The sequence below is a fragment of the Stegastes partitus genome, unplaced genomic scaffold (genome assembly GCF_000690725.1).
Source record: "Stegastes partitus isolate 25-593 unplaced genomic scaffold, Stegastes_partitus-1.0.2 Scaffold1950, whole genome shotgun sequence".
Lineage (NCBI taxonomy): Eukaryota > Metazoa > Chordata > Actinopteri > Pomacentridae > Stegastes > Stegastes partitus.
This window is the reverse complement of record NW_007579681.1, coordinates 36,615-52,567: the sequence shown is the minus strand read 5'-3', so window position 1 is coordinate 52,567 and position 15,953 is coordinate 36,615.

Below are 15,953 nucleotides of genomic sequence, written 5' to 3'. Positions count from 1 at the left end.
TCTGTGATCACCACTGTGGTAGTCCAGCACTATCTGATTGTTGACATGTCAATATAGGCAATAGGCTGTCAACGCTATATAAACACTGAAAAGTTATCTCTAAATTCAATTAAAACAGAAATAAGCAAAGTCATTTTAACAAAGTTTGTGTTGGAGTTTACATACTGATAATCTAAATCTGCCCTGACAAAAAAAAAAATCAGTTGACCCCTAGTTTTGACATATTAGACTTCACGTTATCATGTTATCACAAAGACACTGGGAAGTGTGTTTATTGGTAGTTCAGAGGGATTTATTGCCTCATTTCAATAAAAACCAACATTGCATAACAAATCAGGGCACAACATGTTATAATGTGACACGATTTAACACACTAATGTTTTACACATCATGCTGTGAATGCAGCTCAGTCTGACATGACACAGCATGACATGGTGCACAGCACAACATTATATACATATCAGTTATTTCTCAGATTATGAAGCACTTTTGTTGCTGTTTGTTCAGTTTCACAACTACATTTGCAGCTTCTAACTTGTGAAATTGTGTTTTCCAGACAGCAAAGAAACAGAGATGGACCAGAAGAGCAGAGAGGCTGGAGTCTGATTCTGAGTGTTGGTGGAGACAACAGCTGGATTATAGGTGAGTGTCTGGATAACACTGTTAAAGAATCTTTCATAGACTCAGTGTTGTCTCAGTTCTCTATAGCTTGATTTGTGTTTGATAAAAGTAGAAGCTTTATTGTCATTGTACAAGATGTTTATGCGGTCAAATACCTAATTTGTGTGGCATTCAAAGCAAACAAAGCTTATTTTCTGTTCACAAGGACAAACAAGATGTTTCTTTCTGAAACCACAATGTCACTAAAACACTGATGAAAGCATTTTACTTTAGAATGACTACTTTTCCTTTTGGTACTTAAAGAACATTTTATGTTCCATACTTTTACTTAGGTACATTTTTGAATGCAGGAATTTTGCTTGTAGCGGAATATTCTACCAGCACGGTATCATACTTTTATTTAAGTAAAGGATCTAAATACAACTATCATCACTGCAAATATTAATTCTATTTTAAGTATTATGTTTTGTGGATGGAAACTGTTGACAGAAAGGTTCTTCTTTGTTTCCACATGAATAAAACTGAACAGCATGTGGTTTTACTGGCAAGCTTTTTCTTTGATAAAAAAAGCAACTGATGTGGTGACTTTGATTTTAAAAAAAGTCATAATGAATGAATCTGACAATCCTTACACATTTACATTTGCCTGAACCACACCAAGATGTTGCCCTACCCAATCTATTTCTCATATGAACTCTATTAATCTATAAAATTCTCTGACTTTGGCAGCTCACCTGATAGATTGTGATCTCTGTATATCAAGACTGAGTGTGTACAGCAGCAGCCTGGGTTCAACCTTTACTGCATGTCATCCTCTCACTCTCCCACTTTACTGTGTGTCTTTAGCTGTCGCTAAGGTAAACGCAAAAAAGCCCCACAAAATAATCTTTAAGGAAAATCTACCATTTCAATTTTAATATCATTCCTAAAAACGTTGTTCTGTTTGGCACAGCAGTCATACAGTTCTCACTGATAAAACCTGTGAGATCGATGAATTCTTATAAACCACTGACAGCTTTTATCACCTGTTTAAATCTTCTCCACAAGGTGTCAGCATTGCACTAAACGTAGCATCTTCTTTGTGTTGCAGACTAATCATCAGCGCTGCATGGTCGTACTGCTCTGTTAACATCATTTATTTTTATTTCTCCACAGAAAATCCATTAAAGGCGTCGTGTCGACACCAACGATGGAGACAACTGAAATAAACTGAAAAAGACCTACTGGTTTAAATTTTGTCGAGAACATGCAAAATATGTATAAAATAATTACATTAAAAAGAATGTAAGCTTCATCACACTTTTCTGTCTTCTGGTAACTTCTTCTTCTGCTTTTACTCCAGAAATACAACAAATGCAAACGCTCATTTTGTCACAAAAACAAAAGCGATTAAACTGCATCTGACCTGACTATGGATGATCTGCTCCCAAACACCCATTCAGTATGTGGACAAACCAGGCAGCACACACACACACACACACACACACACACACACGGACGCGCACACACACACACCTCCCCGGGTGAGGAGCCAGCAATGGCCCCTCGTAAATAAGGGTTCCTGTATTTTCGGTGAAACCCAGTAGTGCATCTGGATCCCATCAGAGCTTGTGTTCCCTTTGCAAATGATCCCAAATGTTTCTAATTATGCCAGTGGAGTCGGCACGAGGCTGTGTGAGCGCTGTGTTTGTGTGTGTGCGTGTGTGTGTGTGTGTGTGTTTTCGTGTGTCGCCCTGAAGGACACACACACACACCTAAACACTGGCCTCTGTTTATTCATGGACGGAGTAACAGAGATGGACAGCGTGGTCTTGACCCCTACAGCCTCTGCTCAGGTCACTGCTCATGGTGAAGACTGATGAGTGAAAGATGGGCCGAGATGGATTTCCTTCACCGGTCTTCTCCGCAAACACATGATTTCCAGGCTGAGTTTTGGACAAACTCATCCACAGTGGAATAGAGTCTTCAAGTCTGTATTAATGCAGTTTCTATATTTACACAAAGCACCAGTTGGACTATGGATGATCCTTTACACTGTGCAGACAAACAACACTTGCATTGTTGTTAAAGTCTCGTAGCTGCGTGACTCTATACACCAGGGAGCGTTTCATTAAGTGCTAACAGAGTATTATAGAGAACTTTTCTCTTCACCATGAATGAATATGCTGGAATTAAGCCATGATTAGCTGTGCCAAGCAGGATTTCAAAAACAAAAAGACTTACCAGAAAAGTTATCAGAGCAGCCAATCGAATGACCCCTGTCAGATCCCGAAAGCCATTTGAATGCAGTTTTTAGGAACAATTTCTGAGAATTTTCATGAAACAGCGCTGACTAACTTATTCTCCTGTTTCAGGCTTCATTCTTTTTTCTTTTTCTATTTATTTTTTTAACATGTTAGTGACCCTGAAAGCTGTTTTAATGAATACTTTCACATTAACAATGAGTTAAATGACTAATGAACCCAAGAAGATTTCTTCCTGAACCCTTAAATTGTCCTCACTTCCACACATGTTTAGCATATTTTAGCTTTTGCCTTCACGCCCTGCAGTTGAGTTGTTTTCAAATTAGGAGGTCGTCACCTCCACCAGCGTCAGCAACTCCAAGTCCGAGGTCAAAGTTCTCTGCTAAAAACCGGTGGATTACTCCCTCTGGGTTGGGGATGAGCTCGTGCCCCAAGTGAAGGAGTTCAAGTATCTTGGGATCTTGTTGACGACTGATGAGAAAATGGAGCGTGAAATGGACAGACATAGTGACGCAGCCTCAGTGGCCATGTGGGGATTGGACCAGACTGTCAGGGTGAAGAGGGAGCTGAGAAGGTGAAACTCTGATTTGCTAATCGATCCATGTCCCAACCCTTGCCAATGACCATGAGCTCTGAGTAGTGTAAAGATGAACAACACTGTGGACACAAGCAGCCGAAATGGGTTTCTATTGTAGGCTGGCTGGGTTCATCCCCTGATGTCCAAGTAAGCGGGTTGGACATCCGGACAGTGTTTAGTTAGATGGACGGAAATTAGTTGTTTTGGTTTTGGTTCATTTTACAGCTCTCCAGCATGCCATCGCAGCTATCTCAAAAAAATAAAAGCTCTGATAAACCTATTGCATGCTAACTGCTCAGCATCAAATGACAATGTTCGCCTCTGGTGAAGATAGTGAAACATTTAGCAGCTACGAAATGAGATATTTTTATCCTGAAGCTTGAGGAGAACAAAACAGAGCCACAGGGAGAGTAAATATGGGACTTGCTTATGGGACCAGACAGAGGCGTGACTACATTGCTCTGTACTTACAAAAACCATATCAGTTTTATAACATGACTTATGGGGCCTCCAGCTCTGGTGGTTTGTCGTCAAACAAAATATTTGTTGAGTCTCTATCTTGTGCAAAACAAAGTTGAACCTATGACAAGCTTATGAAAGTATTGTGATATTTATGTATTTGCATTATTACAAACTGGTTGTCTGTGGCAGCATACTGGGGAAAATGCTGTAATAACTTATTGCAAATACAAACCAAACATTTCCTACTTCTGCTGCCTCACATTCAAAGCATTTAACACAAGTTCAACTTAGCACTTAAAATCAGATCACAGTTGCTCACAGAATGATGGAGCTGTTGGACTTGTTTATTGAAACAACAAAAGTTGTTTTGCTGGCCCAAGATTCTGTGAGTTGTAATAATCAGAGTCTGCTGTTGCCACCATTACTTAAAGGGGTCATATTATGGGAAATCCACTTTGTCATGGTTTTTCAATATGATTAAGTGTCTGCAGTGTGTCTGGAGATCCACAAAATATAAAACCATCCACACATTTCTTTCTTTTTTCAATAGATCAAAACCTGTCTTTCTGTATGAGCCGTTCAGGTTTGCAGCCGGTTGTGATGTCACAGCAGCAGCAGCAGCTCAGATTAATTTAAAGCTACAGACACTGAAACAGCCCATTTGGAACAGAACTAAAACCAGCGGTACTACAGGCATGGCAGAGTTAACCATCCGTGCAGTATTTTGAGCTGAAACCTGAAATACACATTGTGGAGACATGTGAGACTTACATTAACTTGTTAAAAAGTGGTATAATATGGGACCTTTAAACCTCCCAAAGTGCTACAGGCAGATATTAAGGGAACAGGGTGTGACGACGTCCCACCCATAGACTAGTGTTACATAGTGGTGCGGACTGTACACATTTACAAAGAACAGCATTATACAGTTATTGGAACTCAAACCGGCGGTCTGGCCTGACCTTGTCTTTCCTCGTTGCAAGCAAGGAGTCATGTGCGACATGTGAGAATCTGGCTCCCAAACTCAGAAACTTCACTGATTGTTTTACACTGCGTCTCCACCACATGTATACGGATAAACAGCTCTGCTCCTGATGTGCGATCACATGCCGGCGCTCCACGACCCCCAGAGAAACACCACCCAGATAAATGGGCACAGTGATGCAGTTTGGCAGGCCTCAAAAGGCCTCCCTCTGCATTACAAGGCATCGCGCACGATTCACATTTTCCACTGCAGCCACTGTGACGCACGGCCCCCGTCCAGAGACAGCAATGCATGCTGGGTGATTGCATGCGTTGGGCTGTTTGCCTGCGTCTTTGATGTCACCTCTCGCTCAGCTATTTCCCCAATTAAATTGATTGTGCTAATGTGTAAAGTGGACGGCCACGATTAAAGGTAAGCGGTGTTGTTTTTGAGAAGGGCCTCGAATCCATCACCATGGCTGCAGCGCCAAGCATCCAGCGACACAAAACCCCGGGCTCGGAAAAAGCCCTCCAGCTCTGGTTGAAACGTGAAGAGGAAATCATCAAATCTGACTTATTACTGGCGAGTGGAAAAGGATATCCTAATTATAATTACACCCCGACCAAAATGGGTCAATATTTAAAAATGAAAATAAAGGTAATTGCACATTTCAGTGGAGCGGTTGGCCAAAGAATTCCACATTTCTTGGGGAGTTGAAAAGGCAGAGGAGACTGAAAAGGTAATTGAGGGGATGTCAATGAAAAGGAAGGAGTCAAAAGAGAGTAAAAGTTCAATACGTCGAGCAGATGAATAGAGGACGAAAGAGTAAGTGTGTGTTCGTATGTGCACACACACACACACACACACACACACACACACAGGGAAAATGAGAGAATCAAAGGAAATTGGAGAGTTACTCAGCCAGCTCATAATGTGTCAACATTGTTCAGTGTGGGAGGTCGCCCGAGGGGGACGCTGCCTGACACACACGGGAGAAATTCAACAGCTCTTTCAACGGAAATCCTCATCATACATCTCCGCTGCTTTAGGAAAGCAAAACAAGCTAACGAGAGGACCACGGAGCCCCGAGCTGCAGCCGGAGCTGTGCTTGTCGCAGTCCATGAGGCGGAAAGGATCATGACAGATTTACTCATTTTGACGACAGAAATCCGATACTTCATGTGTCAAAACTAAGACGAAAGAGATACGCTACTCAAACATTATTAAAAGGTTAGTTTGGCATATGTTTACTCCCTCCTAGCTCAGAATCGCTATGATATATATACGCTGGAGGCTGATAAGCTTTCTGTTTGATGCCAAAGGGTTCAGCGATTACTTCATTAGATGAGATTTACAGCTCTCCTGTTCTCTTTGAAATAAATCCTCAGTGGAACTTGTCGACGCACTGACAGGATCCACGCTATCCTGGGAAAGGTGACTGTAACATGTCTCATGCATATGTTCTTTCTCAGCAACACCAATTTCACACTCGGTCACACCCATTTACATCTGGGGAGCTCCGCACTACATCAGCGTTGTTGTGCTGCTGGCTGCTGAGCACGTCTGATTAAAAGCAATGCTGCTAATAAGGGAACATCGTTGTTGTGAGACACCTGATGAGCACAACTTCCCCGCAAAACTTTATCTTTGGTCCTGCTGCACCTTGTCCATCTGGTGGAGGCTCACCGTTCCCGCTCCCGCTGCCAATCATACGGCACACCTGAGGTTCATCACTCTTCAGCTGCGGCTCTACCCTCCACCGCATCGTTCATCTCACCTGCTTGATAGCTACACCACGGCCAACTGTCTTGCTCTGACAAGTTGCCGCTCTTCGGTTGTTTTGACTCCTGGCTAACCCGTGTTTTTCCTGTACCTCGGGTTAATCGTCTCCTCGCTTAGTCTGCTTGCCAGCCTGCCTCACCCGCCTCCATGCCATTCCTCTGCCCAGCCATCAACCCCGCTTTCCCAGCCAGACATAAACCAAACTCCTCCGCCAGACTCAGCCTCTGGACGGCACTGCTTCAGCTCTCCACCATCTCCAACCCTCTCAGCCTCAACATCTCACATTCTTAACTTCAACATTAAGTAGATTTGTCTCTGAGTCTGCTTTTGGGTCTAGAGTTGCTTATGACAGTGTTTGGCGGCGTACTTTTAAAAATGATCATCTGCAAATATTTAAAATTGTTGAGCTGGATGCTCATGCGACACACTGATTAATCACCATATATTTCTGTTGCTAACAAACTATCTGACATGTTACAAGCTGGTTAAACTGTTGAAACTTTCCAGTAGACGAAGGTATGTCTTTCCCAAAATAAGAGGAATGTGCATCAACTGAAGATTCTTAGAATCGTTAGAACTTAAAATTCCTCTCCGATCACTAATTAAACCTCTGTTAACTACTCTCTGTGTATCAAAGTTCAGGTTTTAGACTTTTTTTTTTCATGAAACAACCCATTCCTGCCTTGGTATGGCTTGGATGTAACTCTAAACTGCTAAAATATGCAGATTTGTGAAGTCCCCACCTGTCGCGACGCTCACTCCTCAACACTCAGTGTAGCTCGAGCACACCTGCTCACCTTCAACTCAAACATTTAAAACTTCTCACAATGGAAAGCTGTAATTCAGCCACACATGTTGAACATGAAACACAGGATTGGTCCCTTGGGTTTGTTGTGTTATTGTATTATTAGGTAGGTATACTCAGCTATGTCGATGACTGCTTCTTTTACGTGTGATCTGTCAACTAGCATATTCAAACTTTCATATGGACACATTAACAAGTTGAAAAAGACTAAGTTGTAAATGTGCATTGCTAACATAAAACTGACTGCTTTACGTAGCATTGCTAACTGACACCACTATTTTCTTCATAGCAACTAAATATCCCATTTTTTCTCTAGTACTGCTATGTCTATTCGTCAATTTCAAGATTGTGTGGGAAAAAATTCACTTCATATGCAATTTTAACTCAGGTCACTCAATAAAAACATAATGATCCTTATATTCAGTAGTCTGAACCTTTTGGTTTGCTCATTCCCCTGCTAGCCCGAGTCATGCTTGGAAGGACAGCATGAACGGTCAGTGTTCTTGTGCTCTTTTAATGCCATAAACCAGACGCTTCAGCTCTCACTCAGCACCTTTTCCCAGAAGAAAACCATCTGTGCAAAGGATCAAACGGCCAAAAGGAAAGAAGCTTAGTCTCTCTTGCAGCAGAGGTTCGGCTGGGGTTCGATGTTCTGTGTGCTTCAAGGCCAAAAATTCTGCTTATGAACTTACAGCGAAGGAAGAATGGTACTTGTAACAGACGTGACAGACGAGTGATGGGACTTTAATTTGCCTGAATCCCTTTACAGTGATGATAAGACCAGAAGGATGAGGTATTGTGTGACAAATTAACTCATTTTTCCAGAAGCCCTAATGAGGCTTACATAAGGAGAAGGAGTTCAGTGTTGCCAAAAACTTGGATCACACAGGAATCTGCCACTGTTTTAGATAAAAGAAGATGAAATAAACACAAGAATTTATGTTTTAGTAATAATGTGCTTAATTTTCAAACTAATAAATGTCACTTTTTCTCTTTTCTATTTCCAACTGCTGTCAAACAACAGTGATACACTCAATTATAGAAGCAATAAAACTTTTAGATTTGAAGAGTTTAATCCCAAAAGACTACATTTGCTTAGGTAAGGTTAATTTACTTGAGGTAAAGGTTTAATGGTTGAAATAAAACAGACATGAGTAGAACCGACTACATCCAATAAATCCATGGAAGTGACTGTTGGTAAACCCCTTCCCCTAACAGCAGTTGTGCAATCACACATTAGAAACTATTGGATTCCTCAGCATGTATTCAAGAGGAACTCTCCATGTATGAATCGTTTTGATTATGTCTTTTATTTTTTACTTTAGCAAAAGTGTAAGGAATGGATTAAACACGTGCAAAAGGTAAGAACCACACTTCTCCAGATATATCTTTGAGTGATTTATTGTTAAACACCAACAATGGAAACTGTAGCGGTAGAGCAACTAAACATATTCACGGCTGCCCCTTTATAAATGCTCTATGTGCCCTCATGAGGGAATAACCACACAAAAACAGAACATAATAGGTTTACAAATGATATTACAGCCTATTATAGTAATGATCCAATTTTGCATAAAAATAAATAAAAGCGCAGCTCTAAAATTAAGTCAATTAATTGACTTAATGCTTGTTTAAGTTAACTTGGCTTCACATATACAGCAAAAACACAAAGCCTATCAAGAATCACAATCAATTTGTGGTAATCACTGCATAATTTAGGTTTCTTAAATATCTGTCCATCTGGATCCCAACTAAACACAGGAAATAATAACCTTGAGAGATCAAGGCAGCTACAGTTTTTGCACAGCCTCAGGGCCATCACTGCAGACTGTATCTAACCAAAACACTGAGGTATTTCGGACTTTAGGCGTGGTTGGGTTAAATTTACCTCAGATGTTTTAATCTTGATGTGCTAAAGTGAGGGGCTCAGTGGTTAGCACCGTTACCTCGCAGCTAGAAGATCTCCAGTTCTCGTCGTGGTTAGGACACTAAGGATCTTTCTGTGAGGAGGGGTTCTCTGGCTTCCTCCCACAATCCAAAAACATGTTGAGGTTAATTGGTGATTCTAAATTGTCCGTAGGTGTGAATGTGAGTGTGCTTGGTTGTCTGTCTCTAAGCGTAGTCCTGCGATTGATGGTGACGTGTCCAGGGTGTCCCCTGCCTTCACCCTAAGTCAGCTGGAATAGGCTTCAGCCCCCTGGTGACCCGAGTGAGGATTAAGCTGCGTATAGATAATGGATAGATGGATGGATGGATGGATGGATGGATGGATGGATGCTAAAATGAGCATTTTGAGCATATTTGAGAAGGGGGCACAACTCAGGGAAGGTACATCTACAGTTCACCTTAGATAGCATTACATTTACCATCCAGTCATCGTCATAAAAATCTATTCTAACATCAGGAGAGAAGCACACAGGTTTGAAAACCAGACTGTATATAAAGATGGATGAGGTTTCTTGAACAGCAGTTTTAAAGTTTTAAAGTATGGTGGCTGCAGCCATCATAATAAATCATTATACACTTAATTTTGAGACTTGAACAGGAAAGTTTTATAAAGATCCACCCTTTGTACAGTTGTCCTGAACAAGGAAATTAGCAATAGAGGCCAAAATCATTATTGCACCAGGCTATGAACATGTTTATTTCTACCGTGAAGTTGGTCATTTTAACATGTGGCTCTACAGGGATCGACTCAGTTTTGAAACCAGCCCCAAGTGGACATTCAGGAAACTGCAGTTTGTAGCACCAGGTTACTGCTTGTTTAAAACACAAACTACAAAACATAAGTCTGTCTCCGTTTCGCAACGTTTGTCCTTTGACCTGACAAAGCTGTCGGACACCGGTTATAAACGAGGAGCTTGTTTTTGTTAGCCACTGTCTGAAATCAAGGAAAATAATGTAGTTTAAGTAAAACAAACACACACAATGGCACCCCACGAGCCTGTAACAGCTAATACTGGCCTTGGTAAACCTTCTCAGTCGAGTGTGACATGAGAAAGTTGATTCTCCACAGGAAATCAGAAATCTGCACACAGCCGGATCCTGTTTGGGGATCGAAGCGGGTGTGTTAACGCTCCAAATGCCCTGGACTGTTGAATGAAGCATGCACCATTGCAACTTTATGGTTTGAATCCTGCTGTGGTCCACCACCCAGATATGCATGAGAAAATGAGTCAGGGAAATAAATCAGGGAAGGCGGTTGTTTTACAGTAGGAGGAAGTATACTGTATGTTCTGCACTTACCCCGCACAGTGGAAGAGCTCATACAAAGGTTGCAGAAAGTGCCATACAATTCAGTGTTATGTAGTATATTTGGAGTCAGATTTGCATCCAGTTGAAATAGATGAAGAAAATGTATTTATGTGCAATGCAAAAGCCAACGTAAATGATGGGTTTTATAGCGCAGGAGTGGAGTTAAATCCTATGTGAAAGCTGCTTATGGAGTACATTGTGAAGTCAACAACCATTGTGTCAGCTGGGTGGCACGAACATCCGCACATGACCGTATACGGTCCAACCCATGGAGTCCAACTCTCACACGTCCTGTAAAGTCCACCCATCTGCCGTCAGAGCCTGGATCATCCAGAGTCATCTCTTCTCTCTTTAAGCCCCCAGCTACCTTCCTGTCCAGGATAAACACACCGAGCCTGGACCCTCCACCTCGCTGCAGCAGTTAACATCAGCCTCCGTGAAACACAGCGAGACCGCACCAGCCCCAGACAAGTTTTACAAGCCCTACACTCTCTGTCCTGCCCTCAATCAGCCCGCCCCTTTCCCCCCAAGGGCCCTGTGTCCTCTCCTAGACCACTCCCCGAGGCCCCATTAGCACTCGCAGCTTGAGGTTTTACTTAAAGAAAAATTGCTCTCAGGCAGAGCAGACATCATCTCCATGGGCAGTAGCCAAAGATCAGCAATGTGTTGATTTTAGCAAGCTTGAAATTTCAACCAGCAAAGAAGGAACTCTGGTCTGGTGGTGACTGCATCATGAACCTATGGTGTCTGTCTCTGATTTATAATCCTACATTGTTCAAGCTGCTAAAACATTTTTGGCTCTGTTTTAGTGAATACGTGCACGCTTTCTCTGCTTGTTTGCAGAGCCTTCATTATATGCATACATACAACATGCAGACAATCAGAAAGCCTCCCTTCAGCAGTCAAAGAGATCAACTTCTACAGTCACAGTATCAGAAATGGATCAGAGTGCAGTCATATAAGACAGTAATATAGTAAAAACAAGATGTATTTCACTCTTACTTCACTTTCTGGTTTAGATAGTACAATGAACAAACACACAGTAATAATGAGATAATGGCTCATGAAATGAAATGCAGATGGGAATACATCATCTCTGCATCTACTGGGTACTGCAGCATTTTCCAGCTCATTGTTTTGATTTTGTGGCCTTCACCTTTAATGTTGTGGTTCAGTCTCATTGCTCTCATAAACACAGTTTACAGCGGTGGCGATCAGCTGTTTTCAACTAAAACACTTTGCTACCTGTTTAGCACTGAAGGACAGACTGTTCAGTCAACACAGAGGAGCATTTAGCTGCTGAAACCCTTATATTCCCTACAGGAGCTGGTGGAGACCCAAACAGAGCTAATAGGAGAACTTTTTTCACTAGCAGTGGCTATAACAACTTTATACATAGTAGTAGTGAACATTTAACTCGTACTCAGCTCATCAGCTGCTGCATCTTTCATTGTCTATGTCTCTGGACAACAAGAAACATGAGTGATACCAGCTGACTTAAAAGAATAATTACAACTCTCCAGATTGAAAACAACAACACCTCTACTCATAGCTGACCAAAGTTCTGATAGTTTTGTTTGGCTGTTGGTCAATTTTACTTCCATCCTCTTCGACTCTATTACAGCCATCTGTAGATTTACCTAAACCGCAAACTTCTGACAACATTTTGGAGCCTCGTTCATCGCTCTGAATGACTTAACAGAAACAAGACACTTCCTGTTTTTCATGCTAGTGGTAGTTCTGTTTACATAGCAGTGTTGTTCTGTCTTCTTATTTAGAGTGAAATGTCATCATGATTATTACATCAATGTCACCTACATGTCTCCATCATAGAGTGATTAGTGCTAATAAGTAGATTATGTAAAATTATTATTTATTAAAATTCTTTATTAGATTAGATTTTCTATTAGATTTTCTTTTTTTTTAAAGTGCAACTGTGTTATTTTATGGTCACATATTGCTAATGGCAAAATACATATTTCTTTTAAATAACAGCAAATATCTAATAATAGTAATCAATGTGTTTTCTTCAGATTTAAATACCATAAAACTGGTTAAATGTTCTAAAAAGACAAACTATTTTTAATACATATAAATGTTGATGTTTGATATTCGCCTTAGTTACACTGTTGGCCTTTGAGTTAACATGTAAATTAATAGTTTTCATTTTGAATTTAACCAAACATGTAAGATCTGTGAAGGAACAGTAAATCACTCAAAAAAGTACAGTTTTACAATTAGTTAGTTGCAATGACAGTTCATTTTTTACAGTGTAGACTCTTAATTAATTGATTTAACAGTTGTTGACAAGGGGAAGAAAGGCTTCACGGCAAACTTATCCACCTAAAAAAAAAATAAAAAATTCTCAGCAGTAAATTTGCGTCATACTATCAGCTTTCATCATTTCTCCCACTTGTAATTATTTCAGATGTCTTCCTAAAACACGTGGATGTTTACCTTCATAGGGATCATGTGTGATTCAGACCTGTGCTACAGAACAGGGGCCTGATAACTCACAACTGTGGACATATATTTGGAATGGGATTCAATTCAAGTGGTAATAGAGTGAATGTGAAGTATTTAAGGGCAAATTAAGGATGTTGGTGGTTTTCTCCTCCAGTTCAGGTCAGAGGAATGCACTCCTCACTGCCCTCGCTCTTCTTTTATTTGACGCTAAGATAACTGCAGTGAATGAAAGGAATTCAACAATCCCCACAGCACTCTTTTTTTTCTCTCTCCTCTGTTTTCTCCAGTTTATTTCCTTTTTGCACATTCCTTCCCCTCTTCCTCCCCTTCCCTATTCACTCTTCCTCCTCGTCTATCTCTCCCCTCCGTCTCTTCCGTAATGCTTCCCTGTGGATGAACCGGCCATGCCAGAGCCGTAAATCTCAGCCCTGTATCTGTCCATCACATCTCATAAAAGTCTTATTCGTCCCAGTAAAATCTCAGGCTCCTCTCCCTGTAAATGCTTTTTTGGGTGGCAAGGATCCCTGTAAATAATTTGTTGCCATGTATTTTACAAATCATCCTCCCGGTGCGACGTCCATCTTGTTTCAATCACTCCCTGGAATGGATGATTTGATGCACAGCATGCGCAGATTGCTACAAGGTGGACTGGAGCTTGAATCCAGAGATGGATGCACGAATGCAAGCATAGAAAAACGACTGTGTGTGCATAATGCATTTTGACCTACGGGGTCAAATTGTCTCCACCTGTTATTTTGTCTCTGCAGACATTCCCGTTGCGTTTCCTTTTGGCAAATTGAAGCCTACGAGGAATCTTTTCAGCATGTTGTGAATCATTTATGAATCTCGACCTCTTGGCCTTATAAATTCAAGCGTGGAAGAGAACCTGGATGAAAGCGTATGAAACCTGTGGCGTAAAATCCCGCTGAAAGATCAGTAAGTTAGCGGAGAGTAAACAATGGAGGGCTACTATTTTCCATGAGGAGATATGAAAGGAAATGCTCGACGTCTTCAACAAACATTGTCAAGAAAATTGCCTACGAGCAACACGGTTATGACACATTTTATTGGTGAAATAAGAGCTTCCTAGATTATGTGGCCGAGCCTTTTACAAATTAATGAAGTACATTGTTGATCAGTTGAGTCATAGAAACCGGTTAGGAAGTGAAAATGCTGCCTACAGCACCTGCTCAGCACCAAAGTACGTTGCCAAAGAATATTAATGATGCTTTAGCTGGAGCTGTATTACAAGAACTGATGCTGGATGGAAATCTGAAGTGTCTCAGATGAATTTGCTGTATCAAACTAAAAATATATGAATGCAATTTTAAGAGTTGCTATGAGCTGTAAGTGTGCAGATATAAATACTGTATGAACAGTTTGAAAGTTTTGTCGACTCGTTGTTAATTGCATCATCTCCTGACTGTTATTCAGCTTTTAGAAATAGAGGTGTATGTAAACTTTGCAGTCAGCTTTAAGGTAACGTTAGAAGAGATCTTTCCAAATCAAACATGTTGTTGCTGCACCTTAATGTTCAAATCTGAATGGTCTATAATGTGTTTTCGCCAATTTCCTTCCCTACTCTTGCTTTTTGTCAACTGTAATTGTTTTTAATGACATTATTCACATGTGTCCTGTAAGATCTCAGTGGTATTTCTTATCACAGCATGTGTAAATCCAGAAGATGGCAGTGCAGAGCTTCAGCTGGTGTCAATATTACAGCCTGTCACTGTGCTCCATGTCCCTCAGCCTCACGGTCGGAACCAGAAGTCCACAGATACACCTTTCAGACTCATAACTGATACAATGATCTGCAATTATCCTGATCTAAATATATGCATATACAGTATGTTTTTCTTAATAAAGGCCAGATAAAATCTACATCTGCTTTTCTGTAAGTAGAACAACTATTCCAAACAGTGGCTTTACCACCACATAAATCCATGTAGGGAATTTGTTGTTCACTCTCAGTAACAGAATTCTTCAATTTATTATCTGTTCTTAAAGTTTAGTTCTTTGCATGCGTGTGTGTGTTCGTCATTAAAAATAAATGGCCAAACTATCAGTCTAACTCTGTCTGTGTTTGCTTGGCTATTACCAGAGCAGACAGACCATCAGATTGCTGATATATGTGCGTTATTAGTGTGTGCGTGCCTGTCTGCGTAGTCTGCACGTAAATGTATGGATGTGTAATTGCATACGCTGCCTGTATGTCTGCCAATATTAGACATGTGTGTGCTCCTCTAATTGTGTCTCCACAGACTAAAGCAGAGATGAATCTGTTATTCTGGTTCACCTATTATAAGCCAACATGTCATCACTTCACAGGAAAAATATACGTACTGAAAGGAAGCCCAGAATAACTTACTTCTGTTGTAACTGTGGTGGTGAAAGTGCATGAAAACAAGTCATCAAAAAAGTAGATACCAAAAGCTAAAAGTAGGCTTAATACATAAATGGTTTGACTAAATGGTTAATAGATTTTTGATACAAGATGAATTCTAACATTACAAGTAATGGATAAATGGTTATAACAGCTAAATAAACATGTTGTTAGCTGAAGGTAGTAGGCTAAATTGCCAGATAAAACAATAAAGATTTAGTTAAAAGTAACAGATAAATTGTAAGTAAAGGTTGAACCGTTTAAATATTTCCCTAAAAGTAATGTATAAATGGTTGAAATGGCAAAAATTCATATAACATCAATTAACATTCATAGCACACTGCTAACAGAGAAAGTTTAAAAAGCTAAAAGTAACCTAAATGAAAGTTGAATAC